At 35.6% G+C, this 4,173-nt stretch overlaps 1 protein-coding gene across 1 annotated transcript in view; it reads right to left on the bottom strand.

Moving 5' to 3' along the window:
• Positions 1–4,173, bottom strand: part of DCC (deleted in colorectal carcinoma) — a 1,276,184-nt gene that overhangs the window by 943,142 nt on the left and 328,869 nt on the right. The gene's annotated exons all lie outside the window — the stretch shown is intronic.

Here is a 4,173-nt window from a genome sequence, read left to right as displayed (position 1 = left end):
TCTGAGTTCTAATTTTCAAGAATTTCCATCAAAATACTCATTTTATATGTATAACCTCTCTTTGTTTTGAGAGACACACAGAGAGACAGACTGAGAGGCAGAGAGACAAAGAAAGAGCGAGTGAGCTCTGGTGGCCTAGTGGCAAGAAGCTGTGCTGCAATCCCAATGGCACCTTGTTCAAAGCCACCAGCTGCTCTGCTGGAGATGGACGGGTAATCTCCTCCCATGCGTGATTCTCTGGCTCTGAAAGTCCACTGGAGGGTCAGCTATGGGTCAGTCCCAACTCTACAGCACACAACAACATCATATATATATACACACACACACACACACATACATACATATATATACACATACATATATGTGTATATACACACATACACATATACATACATATACATATATACACATACATATACATATATACATGTATATTCATATATATATATATATATTCCTTCAACATGATAGCTGTTAAACTTGTAAATATGGGTCATACTAAGTAAACCGTAAGTTCTTTTCCCTATGAAGATTATAAATTATATGCCATAGTTTAAGTTGACCAGGTGCTAACAAGTTGTCCTCTTTAGAAAAATTACTTCTGTACTTGCCAAATTTTATAAAATTGTGGCAACATTATCAAAACAGAACAAAGCAAAATCATAGTTAAGAGTGGATAGTATCTGAATAGAAAAAAAATTTAAATTGTACTACATGTTTGATTGGCAGAGACACAATAGTTTCCTTTTTACACCATTTCTATTTTAATAACTGTTTTTCCTCTTCATTCTACTCCAAATTGATTTAAATATGAAACAAAACCTTTGCAAAAAAGCAAATTCCAGTACTGTTGTTTGTTGGTCAAAACTCATGATCAATAGTCGTCACATTTATCTAGCAGGAAGTCGGGTAAGTACTAGGTGTTAAATTCACATGACTAAAATGCAACATCTCTGATAGACTCTATGACTATTTCTGTGCTCCTTAATGGAAAATTCACCAGATATCCAATCATATCAGAAACATTGAGTAAGGTGAGTATGTAAATATTTTTAAACTGATGAATTAATTTGAGCAAAGGACTTCCAGGAGACCATTTTTAGGTCTCTTGTGATCACTCAGGCATCTCAACTAAAATTAACAGAAATACAATTAAAAAAAGAAAATTACAATGGTGGCCTAAGTTCTAATTCACATTCACAAAGACTGCCCTTCTGCTTTCCAAGGCTGCCTGTCTTTATGGAGGAGACCACACACCTTCCTCCCATGGGGAGGAAGTTTGTAGAATCTGCTGATTGAAACTGCTCACTTTTCAGGCAGCAGCCCAACGTGCAAGGCTTTCTTGTTTGGCCGCTACTGACCTACATAAGAAATGAAGCTTCTGACTTCCTTATAGACATTCTCCTTCCTTATCTAACATTTTACACTTCTGACAACAGTAAATTATCAACTCCTCAGCTGTTTTGTGCGTTAATAGTATAGGTCTGGCAGTAAAGAAGATAACAGCCCGCATCTTCCTTATTCATTGTGTAGCCTTTGAATGCATATGAGGTGAATGAGAATGTCACACCTCAGGTCAGGTTCAAGTTACTCCTCAAAGTGACATCTTGAATTTTTAACACTTTACTGGTATCTTTTGCAGCAGATGTGAACAATACCATACGTCATCTTTTCCAATCTGCTGTTTCATAGACATTGACTCTGGATTCAAGTAAAATTAAATTCTTGCAACTTCCCTCTGTTCTTCATTTATCAAGAGGTTGTTAATGAATCCAGTTGTAATAATCTCTGTTTTCTGAGTGATTAGTTGTAATTCAGCCTAAAGAATGAAATATTTTACTTTTTTCAGTAAGTGCTTCAACCCCTCTTTGCCAAGAACAAGTGAAGTTTTGTTATTTTCATATCACTGCGTGTTAATGCATCTTTCATTCTGATGCTGCATTCTTCATATACTCCAGCTTCTCGGACATACTGTTAGGTACATGCAAATTAAATAAGTATGGTCACAGGACATAACCCTAATACACCTTTCTTGATTTCAAACCATGCAATAATAACTCATTTACAGATTCTGCATGAGCAAAATAAAGTGTTCCAGAATTCCTATTCCTTGCAATGTTATCTACAATTTGTTATGATCTACACAGCTAAATGTCTTTGCCTTTCCATAGTCAAGAAAACATTAAGTAAGCATCTTTCTGGTGTTCTCTGCTTTGAGCCAAGATGCATCTAAAATCAGCAATGAGAGCAATGTCTCTTAGGAATCCGGTTTGAAATTCTGACAGTCCCTTGTCTATATACTACTGCAACCATTTATTAATTATGTAGAGCAAAATTTTATCTGTGTTTGATAACAATGTTAACAATATTGTTTGAAAACTTTTTTTTATTTTGCAGTTTTGTATCACCTTTCTCTGGAATGAGCATAAATGTGTATCTCTTCCAGTTGGTTGGCCTGACAGCTGTCTTTCCAACTTCCTGGAATGGATAAGTGAGTGAATCTAGTGTTGTATTAATCTGTTGAAATGACCCAACAGGCAGGCTGTCAATTTCTAGAGCCTTGTTTTGGTCAATGTCTTCAGTGCATTTTAGACTTTCTCCTTCAGGACTAGCAAATGTAGGTCAAATGCTACCTCCTGAAATGGTGGTTCTTTTTGGTGCAATAAATCGGTATATTTGTTCCACCTTAACTTGATACTTCTGCTGTTCAGTACTTTGTCCTATAGTTTTTCACGAATGAATGAATCTTGAATCTTAATATTCTCCTTTTCTTCTTTACATTTCAGTAATGCTGAGTATATTCTTCGTTTTTTATTTTCTAACTCCCAGTCTTTGCACATTTTTTTCTTAATGCTTTACTTTCTATAGACCCTTAACAGAATCTGTTCAGCTCTTCTATGTTATCATTTGGTAAACTGTAATTATCAAATTTTACCTAGGCATAAGCCACTTTATCCCTACAGTTATTATTGTGGCATCACTGAAAACATATAGCTATTGTTTTTCAAAAGATGGTATAAATCAAGCTCTGATTATCTAAACAGTTACAATCCAGTAACTTCTGGATGACATCCAAACTCCCAGGCACATCTGTTCCATACACCAGCAAAATGTACAGCAACTAGTGTGGCACAATTCAACATAACAATTTAAATATTTCATATAATTAATGATACGTAATTAAACGTAATATAATTACACTTGGGCTCTCTGAGGTAACTATTTTACAATTAGTGTTTCATCAACAAATAGGTTTTCCAAAGCATAACACAGCTTTTCCCATAGTAGTAAGTCACATCCCCAGTAGTGTCCCTTTTAGAATTAATAAAACGTGGCACAAAACCAACCTTTTTAATCCATCAGCCCTCAGCTTTTGATAACTTTAGAAACAAGAAGTCTTTGTGTGTTAAAACCACGCATTAGCCTGAATGTTAACAGCTTTGCCTGCACTCTGCCCAACCACAAGAGGATTCTTTTTATAATTTTATAAGGACAGTCAAATACAAAGAGGTCCATAAACAGAAATCTCAAGAGTCTATAGTTATGTATTAGTCAGCAAAGCTATTTCTCAGCTTCTAAGCTATAGAAGGTAAGAATATTTGTATTATTTTGATGTTCCACATTGGCAAGACAATCTGCAAAATAGACACAGGCATAGTGCTTAGACTTTAGATTATAATTGCATAGTCTATAAAGCAATGGAGCTCTGGTGCATAGTGGTAACATGTTAGGCAGCAAGGTCAAGTTCAAACCCACCACCAGCCTGGAAAACCAAAGGAGGGTGGCCAAAAGTTGCAACCCACTTGACGGACGTGACACTTGGGCTTAGTCTATAAAGTCGGAGTGATAGATTATAAAATATAGGTTTTCAACCTTAATTTCTGGAGTCATTTTGTATTTAATATTCTCTAGTATACCAGTTACAAAGTCTCATGTCTGTGAGGGGGAAGTTATACTGAAGCAAAACTTTGGTGTAACCCCTCCCATGCCCAGTCTCATCCTTAACTACAATTTACCTTTAAAAAATCATTCTATTCACACAATGGAACACTATGCTGCATTGAAAAACAAGGAACTCATGAAATAATATTCAAAATGTGTGACCCTGGAGGACATTATGCTGAGTGAAATATCTCAGTTACAAAAGGACAAATACTGCATTGTGTCACTGTT

Source organism: Elephantulus edwardii, unplaced genomic scaffold (assembly GCF_000299155.1).
Source record: "Elephantulus edwardii isolate Elephantulus edwardi_28Jun2011 unplaced genomic scaffold, EleEdw1.0 scaffold00103, whole genome shotgun sequence".
Classification (NCBI taxonomy): domain Eukaryota; kingdom Metazoa; phylum Chordata; class Mammalia; order Macroscelidea; family Macroscelididae; genus Elephantulus; species Elephantulus edwardii.
This window is presented reverse-complemented; position numbering and strand designations above follow the sequence as displayed.